The 12,718-nt window shown below is 37.4% G+C and overlaps 1 protein-coding gene across 9 annotated transcripts in view; it reads left to right on the forward strand.

Annotated features, from left to right (window-relative positions):
- The window catches only part of KIAA1328 (KIAA1328 ortholog), a 391,966-nt gene that overhangs the window by 135,181 nt on the left and 244,067 nt on the right, over positions 1-12,718 (forward strand). The window lies entirely within an intron of this gene.

Raw genomic sequence — 12,718 nt, forward strand, 5'->3', positions numbered from 1 at the left:
GGTTGTCTTTTTCATATCCAAATGAATTTAAATGGATGAGGATAGCTTTCATATTAAAATGTTGTAGAAAAAACTATATAGAGTGTCAGAGTCATTCATATTATTATTAAAACATGGATAATGTACTAACTAAAGGGTTATCCTCTCCCTTTGAATAGTAGCAGGTCTTGAATGGTTTTCTGTAACCTTCTAAAGAACACTGTTCTGTTCAACCTAGAGGCACCTGTCTCAGATGGGTTAAGAGTTTCGGCTAAGAAGATCCATTTTTAAACCTCAAGTTTGGACATATGGAAAAGTAAAAAGAAAAGAAAGAATAATAATTTTGCTGGAATGTGGCATAGCTTAGACTTTTAACGTACCCTCCCTTTTTTTTTTTGAAGTCACAATATTTATAAGAAAGAACCACAGTATGAATGGTTAATTTGTATTCTAACTGGAAATACTTTCTTTTGTTCTGTTTTCTGAAAACCTGTGCTATAAAATGAGGCAGAGGAAGGTGGAAGCTAATACTTTTATCTGGATTTGTTTTGCCACTTTGAAAAGGGCAGGCAGTTTTTAAGGTGGCACTTTCCTAATGCTCTCATGGTCGGGTTAGAGAAAATTATAACATGACGATCAGATTTCTGACTTTAGTCTTTACATTGCCACTCCCTCTGTCTCTATGACAGATGTTAAAGGGCACAAAAACGTTGGCCAAGGGTAGTGAAGGAGAGGCTGAGGGACTTTTCAATTGCCAGTAGTTAAGGATATAGACTGAGAGTCAAGAAATAGTCATTAGGGAGTTTAAAGACATCTAGATAAGGAGGCCTAGCCCTTTTTCTATCTACTGCTGAAATGAGGGGAAAATAAAACTTTCTAAAGGGTAGTGTTTTATGTTTAAAAGAGTGATTCTTAGAGGTTTCCCTAGAGACCAATCATAGTTAACACTGCCTCTCTTAACCTCAACCCTGAGGAGCAAAACTAAAAAAATTACAAATACTAGGAAGAAACTGTTGGTCACAGGTATGGAGAAAGTATACTCTCAAAAGGAGATACTTTGGGGGGCATCCCTGGTGGCACAGTGGTTGAGAGTCTGCCTGCCGATGCAGGGCACACGGGTTCGTGCCCCGGTCCAGAAAGATGCCACATGCCGCGGAGCGGCTGGGCCCGTGAGCCATGGCCGCTGAGCCTGCGCATCCGGAGCCTGTGCTGCGCAACGGGAGAGGCCACATCAGTGAGAGGCCCGCGTACCGCAAAAAAAAAAAAAAAAAAGGAGATACTTTTGAATTTTCATTTTGACTTAATCATGAGAAAATTTTAAAACCATGTTTTCAGGAAGTGCCCGGTGGTCAGACTTTAGATTATATTGTACATACAATGAAAATGAAATTGAGAGCACTTGTAGACTCTGCTATTTGAACCTAGAGAGGAAAAATAAGTTTCTTGTTGAATACCAAGTGGAGATTGTCACCCGTTTCCTTTGTTATCTGATTTGTTCTTTGTGACAGGCTTTTCTTAGCTAAGCAAAGGTAAGCACCTTCTCACTCACCCTCATGGGAATTGGGTGGATTTGGTGGACAAATCTACTTCCTGTCAGGAAGGGCATCATTGTGAACACTCTGGATGAGGATGTGGTAAAGTTAGAGGTCCTCTTTATGTGCTCACAAATAGACTACTCATCTGTATCATAGCACTGTTCTTGTTCTTTTGTAATCATTGTTTGTTCATCCACCTCTCTCACCAAGCTTTCTTAAAAACAGCATCCTGTTGGTTTCTTTATACTCAGAACCTAATATAGGTTGGCCTAATAAAGTTTTAATTTTTATTTAACAAAATTTAATATGGTAAATACTGTGTGCTCCAGGTACTGTTCTAAGCTCTTAACACACATTAAATCGTTTAGTCCCTCAGTAGCCCAATGAAGTTATTATCCCCATTTTACAGAGGAGGAATCCCAGGCAGAAAAAGAGACTTGCCTTGTCATCCAGGTAGCAAGTTAGGAAATCAAGATATGAACCTAAACAGTCTGACTCCATATTTTCTTGAAGAGAGAAAGACAAGAAAACTTTGAGATAGCTAAAAAATATTGAAAATTTGCTTTACAAGCCCTTGTTTCTATGACCAACCCTCTTTTGGATCTTAATCTGAAATCCAGTTTTTTGAATGCCAGAGCACAAATACACTAGAGATTGTGGGAAACTATTTGATTTTCCTGTGAGTAGCCAAAATGTCAGGTAAACATAAAATTTTATTTGTTCTCAAAATAAGGTTTTTTCATAGGCAGAACACTCTATGACATAAATCACAGCAAGATCCTTTCTGACCCACCTCCTAGAGAAATGGAAATAAAAACAAAAATAAACAATGGGACCTAATGAAACTTCAAAGCTTTTGCACAGCAAAGAAAACCATAAACAAGACCAAAAGACAACCCTCAGAATGGGAGAAAATATTTGCAAATGAAGCAACTGACAAAGGATTAATCTCCAAAATTCACAAACAGCTCATGTAGTTCAATATCCAAAAAACAAACAACCCAATCCAAAAATGGGCAGAAGACCTAAATAGACATTTCTCCAAAGAAGATATACAGATTGCCAACAAACACATGAAAGAATACTCAACATCATTAATCATTAGAGAAATGCAAATCAAAACTACAGTGAGATATCATCTCACACCAGTCAGAATGGCCATCATCAAGAAATCTAGAAACAATAAATGCTGGAGAGGGTGTGGAGAAAAGGGAACACTCTTGCACTGCTGGTGGGAATGTAAATTGATACAGCCACTATGGAGAACAGTCTGGAGGTTCCTTAAAAAACTAAAAATAGAACTACCATACCACCCAGCAATCCCACTGCTGGGCATATACCCTGAGAAAACCAGAATTCAAAAAGAGTCATGCACCAAAATGTTCATTGTAGCTCTATTTACAATAGCCAGGACATGGAAGCAGCCTAAGTGTCCATCAGCAGATGAATGGATAAAGAAGATGTGGCACATATATACAATGGAATATTACTCAGCCATGAAAAGAAACGAAATTGAGTTATTTGTAGTGAGGTGGATGGACCTAGAGTCTGTCATACAGAGTGAAGTAAGTCAGAAAGAGAAAAGGAAATACCATATGCTAACACATATATATGGAATCTAAGGAAAAAAAAAAAAGTCATGAAGAACCTAGGGGCAAGATGGGAATAAAGACAGACCTACTGGAGAATGGACTTGAGGATATGGGGTGGGGGGAGGGTAAGCTGTGACAAAGTGAGAGAGAGGCATGGACATATATACACTACCAAACGTAAAATAGATAGCTAGTGGGAAGCAGCCGCTTAGCACAGGGAGATCAGCTCGGTGCTTTGTGACCACCTAGAGGGGTGGGATAGTGAGGGTTGGAGGAAGGGAGACACAAGAGGGAAGAGATATGGGAACATATGTATGTGTATAACTGATTCACTTTGTTATAAAGCAGAAACTAACACACCATTGTAAAGCAATTATACTCCAATAAAGATGTTTAATAAATAAATAAATAGATAGATAAATAGATAAAAAGCAAAAAGAAATAAGGTTTTTTTAAACTCACCTTCAGATTTTGTGATAGAGATGCAGTAGTTCATTTTTCATGAGGCATTCATTTGACTTTAAGAGACTTCTTTTGTTTCTTCATTGTGTTGGTTGCCATGTGGCTCAACTTGCTCATTATAGGTTTTGTTTATAATTTTATTAAATTTGCAGTTCTTCAGAAGAATGTGCTAGCTTATGGTTTTCTTTTTACTTCTGCCATTTGGTTGAAAAGAAGTTGCTCCATTTACAGAGCGAATTTTTTCCTTGCTTTTCCCCCCATCCTCTTTCTTGCTTTGCCTCAAAGATGAATGCATTCTCCATTCATCTTGTAATTTGTTCAGCATTACAAGTTCTTCATTGTGGAATCTAGAAAGATTTTTCACTTGTTCTATTTAGACTGAGATACCTCACTGATGTGTGTCTGTTACTCCATTTCCTTATCTTAAGAAACAATACTTACCCACAGTATAACCTTGTTCTTGGACATGGGAGTATCTAGTAACCATAGTTTTAACCAGAGTACATTTTAGAATATAGCTCTTCTTGTCACAGTTGAGTGTTACTATTTTGTGTGTGTGTGAATCTGAACTTAAATAATGTCACCTTAAACTCTGATGCTTATAACTTCTATTTTAATTTTATTTGATAGGCTGTATCATTTCAGGAGAGGTATGGTATTTCCACAGTATTCTTTATATTAAGAGAAAGCCTAGGCAGCACTTTGAGTAGCTTTTCCCACTGCAGTTTGAAAATGTCTCTATGCAAGATTGCCTTAATGTTTTTCTTAACTCTTCCATGTTTTTGCCAAGTAGATATAAAAAGGTAGATTTGGATTCATCTTGAGATTTCCCCCTTTTCTCTAAAATGGATAAAATCATCATTTCTTTTCAGCCATGGGCAATGGATATTAATGAATCCATGCTGTTCTGATCTAGTAAAAGGCCTTTTATAGAAACATTTCCATTTTTCCTATGATTACTTGTTCTGTCTTTATTTAGGTCTAGGTCATGGACTGGACAGAATCTGAATTATAATAGGTAAATCATTGCTGAGTGCATGTTTAATTGTTTCTGGGTGGTTTCCATTACTATTGTCTCTATAGTTTGTTAAAAGAGTTTTTGTAGTGCTTAGGGCCACAGTGTCTTGGGACTATTTCCTATTCTGTGATTATTTTCATGTATTCTTTTGGTTAAACATTTTTTAACTGCCTCATGTAGGCATGTGCTAATAGAGCTCCTTACCATTTTAATTCTGTCTAACCTACTTATGCATTTTAATGTGTATTTACTGTGTAATATTTATTTTAATTCTATCTATACTAAGCTATCTTTGAGTCTGTTATAAGAAGCCCAGATTTGCTTGGCAGTCCAGAAGTGTCACCACACTTCTAACTGACAAAGAAGCCAAATCAAAAATGTTATGCCCTTTGGATATGTTATATGTCTGACTCAAATGTACTACTAAACTCCTTGTGGCATAAAAGATTTGTACATAGAACAAAGATATGATTAACAGCTGACTTCTCATCAGAAACAGTGGAGGAACGAGGCAGTGGGATGGCATATTCAAAGAGCTGAAGGAAAAAAAAACTGGCAATCAAATAAAACTATCCTTCAAAAATGAAAGTGACATAAAGACATTCCTAAATAAATAAAGACTGAGAGAATTCATTGCTAGCTTATCTGCTTTACAATAAATACTAATAGAAGTCTGCTCAGATGAAAGAAAATGACATAAGCCAGCAACTCAAATTCACATAAAGAAATAGAGCACTGGTAAAAGTAATTGCATATCTCTCTTTTCTTAAATAGAAAACTTAAAAGACACCTGAATAAAACAATAATTATAAAACTGTATTGTTGAGCTTCTAAGATATAAAGACGTTGTGTGTGTGTGTGTGTATGTGTACTTGCACAAAGGGAGGAGGACAGAAGGCAGAACTGTTGGAGAAAATTTTCTCTATATTACTAGAATAAGACTGTCTTTATTCATTGACAGCATGGTCCTATATGTAGAAAATCTTAAGAAATCCACAAACACATACACACACAAAAACATGATAGAACTAATAAATAAGTTCACCAAGTTGCAGGATACAAGATCAGTATGCAAGTCAATGTTATTTCTATTTACTTCCAGTGAACAATTCAAAAATGGATATATTTAATAAAAGCAGTGCAATAAAAACACTTAAAATAACAAAACATTTCTGAGAGAAATAAAGATCTAAGATATTATTCCATGTTCATGGGTTGCAAGACTCAATGTTATTAAAATGGCAATTTTCCCCAAATTTTAGTCTATAGGTTTGTTGCAATCTCCATCAGATTTCCAGCAAATTTTGATAATTTCATTTTTACAGAAATTGATAAGATGATCCTAAAGTTTATATGGAAATGCAGAGTAATACTAATAGCCAAAAAATTTGAGGAAGAACAGTAAAGTATAAGATCACTCTTTCTAATTTTAATGTTTACTCTAAAGGTACAGTATAGTAGATAGAATTTTAACCTTACTTTTATGACTTTTGACCCCTGCCGAAATGGTTTTACTCCCATAATATGTTATGTTATATAATAAAAAGGAGATAATATTTAGATGGGCCTAACCTAATTACATGATAAAAGCAGAGAGTTTTCCCCAGCTGGGAGCAAAAGAGAAAGAGAGATTGAAAGCATAAGAATGGTATTCAACATACCATTGCAGGCTTTGAAGATGGAAGGGGTTAGGAGCTGAGAGCTGTCTCTGACCAGTAGCAAGAAAAGAGTGATTTAAGTCTTGCCGCCACAAGGAACTATATTCTGTCACCAGCCTGAGCTTGGAAGCAGGTTCTTCCTCAGGTATTTCCAGTTAGAACCTGGCCTAGCTGATAGCTTGATTTCAGTCTTGTGAGAAACTAAGCAGAGAACCTAGCCAAGCCTGCCTGAACTTCTGACCTACAGAACTGTGGGGTAATAAATTTGTGTTATTGTAAATTGCTATGTTTGTGGTAATTTGTTATACAGAAATAGAAAACTAATAGTTACAGTTTCCAAGAATGTAGTACTGCCATAATGATGGACATTTAGGCCAGTGGAACAGAATTGTGAATTCAGAAATAAACTCTAGCAGTTATGGTCAACTGATCTTCAACAAAGGTGCTAATGCGGAAAAAATAATCTTTTCAACAAGCATTGATAGGACAATTGGACACATGCAGAAAAGATAAATTTAGACCCTTTGCACCATGCACAAAAATTAACTTCAACATTATTCCAACATTGAAGACACCCTTTTTGAAGCCTAACTTCATATATTGATTTTTCTCAGTACCAGTTTTTGTTCTTCTTTAGGTACAGTGTTTTTTATGAATATTACAGTGACCACCTGAACTTGAACATTGATCGCCGTATTTCATTTAGTCTTATGTAATTAATAGTAACCAGAAGTACTGCCTTTAATTAAGAAGAATACAGTATTACTTTATTATGTACCTGTTCCAAACATAGGTCTCAGGTCTCTTTACCCTCTCAGAGAGTGGTTCTCAAAGGCTGGTGGTCTCTGACCAGTAGTATCAGCATCACCTGGAACTTGTGAGAAAGGAAAAAAAGAGGAGGGGGGCGGTACGTGACACTTGAAAACTGGCCTAGCACTCACTGTGGGCCATGTTATTCCCCTACTGAACAGAAACAATCTCACAGAACACTAACCCCATGCAAGGTTACTCTGAGACCATGATAAAATAAGACAAAACAAGGCCACTTCATAATTATATCTAAATACAGACAAAACCAAGGTCACTGTGCAGCCCACAAGTTACCATACATCCCCTCTTTTGGCCAAAATGAGTGACTGCTACTTCTCTACCAATTATAGCTTATCCTCTTGTGAGTCTCCCCTCCCTAAAGATAAAACTTATTGAAATATCCACTCATAGAATCATCCCTGTTTTCTGACAGCATCCAATCTAGAGCAAACTCCCACCTGCTTCCCTCAAATTACTCAGTCAAAGCCCAAATCCTATATAGTAGGATCTTCCTAACACATCCATGTTTCCCCAAGGTGTGTGTTTCCCCTCGCTGCAGCAAATAATAAATCCAACTTATTTAACTACAAAAAAAAAAAAAAAAAAAGAATAGAGTATTACTTTTATGGTACATGAAATCTTTAATAAGAAAAAAAAGACCAGTGAATGATCTGGTATTCAAGTAACTACAAATTTCAAGAGATCCTAGAATAGTGCCTGAAGCTTTGCTTTTTGGAGCCGTAATATTAAGACCATTTCCGAATGTCTGGGTATCTTGCTGATAAATTCAGTGTGCTTGTAGGATCGATTGCCAGATCACTTTAACAGCTGTACCCTTAAGTCAATAAACAATCCTAGTCAATAAAATATATACTTTTAATAGCCAAGGAAATGCTACTCTTCACAGATGGGTGAACCTAATAAATCTGGTATTATATCAGTTATGTTGCAAAGATTCTCAGTTTAATAGGAATTAATATTAAAAGTGTTTGTAGGATTCATTTTGACATAGATTTATTTAAAATGTGATCCAGTGGCATGAGTCATAATGATAATGAAGGTCTTGGGTGCAGGCAAGGCCCTGTTGTATGCGTATAGCATACTGTGCCATATGAATTCTGAATCCTAAGATGATTATGCTTATTGAATTTCTGTGTCACTGTGAACTGTGAGGATTGGGCTAAACAAACAGTTAGAAAGGCAGTTCTGTGTCTCCCTCCACCACCACTCAAATATATTCTTTTTTTTAAAATTTATTTATTTATTATTATTACTTTGCGGTATGCGGGCCTCTCACTGTTGTGGCCTCTCCCGTTGCGGAGCACAGGCTCCGGACGCGCAGGCTCAGCGGCCATGGCTCACGGGCCCAGCCGCTCCACGGCATGTGGGATCTTCCCGGACCAGGGCATGAACCCGCATCCCCTGCATCGGCAGGCGGACTCTCAACCACTGCCCCACCAGGGAAGCCCCAATCAAATATATTCTTAAGCCCAGTGCATAGAATTTTGGCTTGTCTGCTACTGTAATGTCCTTTACCCAGAAAGTAAACTTAAAATGTGACAATTTAAACAATTTATTGTAAGAAAATAGTTAAGGCTCTCTCTCCGAGAGAGAGAGAGAGAGAGAGACTGACCAAAGAAGGTAATGCTTTATCAAAATGCAGAAGAATTAGCTGAAATGTAAATGAGGATAACTCTAATAAAGAACATGAGAATAACTCTAATAGGGAACATGAGAAGCATGAATACTGAGTCACATTTACTGGCTCTGACTCATTGTATATTATCTGGTGGAAAGAGTAAGCTATATTACTGTAGGAGATCACAACCCAAAGTGTAGGGTAAAGACAAAACTATGCAGACAGTGAAATGATCCGTAGTTGCCTGCAGTCAGGGAGAGGGAATGAGGGATGAATAGCTAGAACATTTGTCAAAATACATAGAACTAACTGTATAACACAAGACACAAAGAGTGAGCCCTAATTAAACTATGGATTTTATGGACTAATAATAACGCATCAATACTGGTTAATCAATTGTAACAAATGCACTACGCTAATGGAAGATGTTAAAAATCAGGGGAACCATGAGGGGGAGAGAGGGATTATATGGGAACTGTCTGCTCAATTTTTAAATCTAAAACTGCTCTTAAAAAGTCTATTAATTTTGAGGCTTCCCTGGTGGCGCAGTGGTTGAGAGTCCGCTTGCTGATGCAGGGGACACGGGTTCGTGCCCCAGTTCGGGAAGATCCCACATGCCGTGGAGCAGCTGGGCCCATGAGCCTGTGCGTCCAGAGCCTGTGCTCCGCAACGGGAGAGGCCACAACAGTGAGAGGCCCACGTACCGGAAAAAAAAAAAAAAAAAAAAGTCTATTAATTTTAAAAATACAATGAAAATAAAGTACAGGGTTTAAGTTACTATAAAGTTGTTTGCTACCAAAATTTGTTTTATATTCTAAACAAACTATATTCTTCCAGCTGTTGGTTGGAATGCCACAAGTTAATTAACTAGAAAATGAGTAGAACTAACCATCTAATATCTGTATTTTAGGCAATTTAGTTTTACTTATTTAATGTCATTTTTTCAATATTTATTTATTTTCTTATTAGTCATCCATTTTATACACATCAGTGTATACATGTCGATCCCAATCTCCCAATTCAGCACACCCCCACCCCCACCCCCCGCCGCTTTCCCCTCTTGCTGTCCATACGTTTGTTCTCTACATCTGTGGCTCAATTTCTGCTCTTCAAACCGGTTCATCTATACCATTTTCTAGGTTCCACATATATGCGTTAATATACAATATTTGTTTTTCTCTTTCTGACTTACTTCACTCTGTACGACAGTCTCTAGATACATCCATGTCTCTACAAATGACCCAATTTCATTCCTTTTTATGGCTGAGTAACATTCCGTTGTATATATGTACCACATCTTCTTTATCCATTCATCTGTCGATGGGCATTTAGTTTGCTTCCATGACCTGGCTATTGTAAATAGTGCTACAGTGAACATTGGGGTGCATGTGTCTTTTTGAATTACGGTTTTCTCTGGGTATATGCCCAGTAGTGGGATTGCTGGGTCATATGGTAATTCTATTTTTAGTGTTTTAAGGAACCTCCATACTTTTCTCCATAGTGGCTGTATCAATTTACATTCCCACCAACAGTGCAAGAGGGTTCCCTTTTCTCCACACCTTCTCCAGCATTTGTTGTTTGTAGACTTTCTGACGATGCCCTTTCGAACTGGGGTGAGGTGATACCTCATTGTAGTTTTGATTTGCATTTCCCTAATAATTAGTGATGTTGAGCGGCTTTTCATGTGCTTCTTGGCCATCTGTATGTATTCTATGGAGAAATGTCTACTTAGGTCTTCTGCCCATTTTTTTTTCTTTTTGCTGTACGCGGGCCTCTCACCGTTGTGGCCTCTCCCGTTGCGGAGCACAGGCTCTGGACGCGCAGGCTCAGCAGCCATGGCTCACAGGCCCAGCCGCTCCGCGGCATGCGGGATCTTCCTGGACCGGGGCACGAACCCGTGTCCCCTGCATCGGCAGGCAGACTCTCAACCACTGCATTCTGCCCATTTTTTGATTGAGTTGTTTGTTTTATTAATATTGAGCTGCATGAGCTGATTATATATTTTGGAGATTAATCCTTTGTCTGATGATTCATTTGCAAATATTTTCTTCCATTCTGAGGGTTGTCTTTTCATCCTTAGGGTTTCCTTTGCTGTGCAAAACCTTTTAAGTTTCATTAGGTTCCATCTGTTTATTTTTCTTTTTATTTCCATTGCTGTAAGAGATGGATCAAAAAATATCTTACTGTGATTTATGTCCAAGAGTGTTTTTCCTATGTCTTCCTCTAACAGTTTTATAGTGTCCGGTCTTACATTTAGGTCTCTAATCCATTTTCAGTTTATTTTTGTGTATGGTGTTAGGGAATGTTCTAATTACATTCTTTTACATGTAGCTGTCCTGTTTTCCCAGAATCACTTATTGAAGAGACTGTGTTTTCTCCATTGTATATCCTTGCCTCCTTTGTCATAGATTAGTAGACCGTATGTGCATGGGTTTATCTCTGGGCTTTCTGTCCTGTTCCATTGATCTATATTTCTGTTTCTGTGCCAGTACCATATTGTCTTGATTACTGTAGGTGTGTAGTATACTCTGAGGTCAGGGAGTATGATTCCTCCAGCTCCGTTTTTTTCCCTCTAGACTGCTTTGGCTATTTGGGGTCTTCTGAGTCTCCATACAAATTTTAAGATATTTTGTTCTAGTTCTGTAAAAAATGCCATTGGTAATTTGAGAGGGATTGCATTGAATCTGTAGATTGCTTTGGGTAGTATAGTCATTGTCACAGTATTGATTCTTCCAATCCAAGAACATGGTATATCTCTCCACCTGTTGTTATCATCTTTAATTTCTTTTATCAGTGTCTTACAGTTTTCTGCATACAGGTCTCGTGTTTCCCTAGGTTGGTTTATTCCTAGGTATTTTATTCTTTTTGTTGCAGTAGTACATGAGAGTGTTTCCTTAATTTATCTTTCAGATTTTTCATCATTAGTGTATAGGATTGCAAGAGATTTCTGTGCATTAATTTTGTATCCTGCAACTTTACCAAAGCTGATTAGCTCTAGTAGTTTTCTGGTGGCACCTTTAGGATTCTCTATGTATAGTATCATGTCATCTGCAAACAGTGACAGTTTTACTTCTTCTTTTCCAAGTTGTTTTCCTTTTATTTCTTTTTCTTCTCTGATTGCCATGACTAGGACTTCCAAAACTATGTTGAATAATAGTGGTGAGAGTGGACATCCTTTTCTTATTCTTAGAGGAAATGCTTTCAGTTTTTCACCAAGGAGAATGATGTTTGCTGTGGGTTTGTCATATATGGCCTTTATTATGTTGAGGTAAGTTCCCTCTGTGCCCACTCACTAGAGGGTTTTTATCATAAATTGGTGTTGAATTTTGTCAAAAGCTTTTTCTGCATCTATTGAGATGATCATATGGTTTTTATTCTTCAATTTGTTAATATGGTGTATCACATTGATTGATTTGCGTTTATTGAAGAATCCTTGCATCTCTGGGATAAATCCCACTTGGTCATGGTGTATGATCCTTCTAATGTGTTGTTGGATTCTGTTTGCAAGTAGTTTGTTGAGGATTTTTGCATCTATATTCATCAGTGATATTGGTCTGTAGTTTTCTTTTTTTGTACTATCTTTGTCTTGTTTTGGTATCAGGGTGATGGTGGCCTCATAGAATAAGTTTGGGAGTGTTCCTTCCTCCACAATTTCCTGGAAGAGTTTGAGAAGGATGGGTGTTAGCTCTTCTCTAAATGTTTGATAGAGTTCACCTGTGAAGCCATCTGGTCCTGGACTTGTTTGTTGGAAGATTTTTAATCACAGTTTCAGTCATTACTTGCGATTGGTCTGTTCATATATTCTGTTTCTTCCTTGTTCAGTCTTGGAAGGTTATACCTTTCTAAGAATTTGTCCATTTCTTCCAGGTTGTCCATTTTATTGGCACAGAGTTGCTGGTAGTACTCTCTTATGATGCTTTGTATTTCTGTAGTATCTGTTGTAGGTTCTCCTTTTTCATTTCTAATTTTATTGGAGTCCTCTCCCACTTTTTCTTGATGAGTCTGGCTAATGGTTATCAATTTTG

This window comes from Tursiops truncatus, chromosome 13, assembly GCF_011762595.2.
Source record: "Tursiops truncatus isolate mTurTru1 chromosome 13, mTurTru1.mat.Y, whole genome shotgun sequence".
Taxonomy (NCBI): domain Eukaryota; kingdom Metazoa; phylum Chordata; class Mammalia; order Artiodactyla; family Delphinidae; genus Tursiops; species Tursiops truncatus.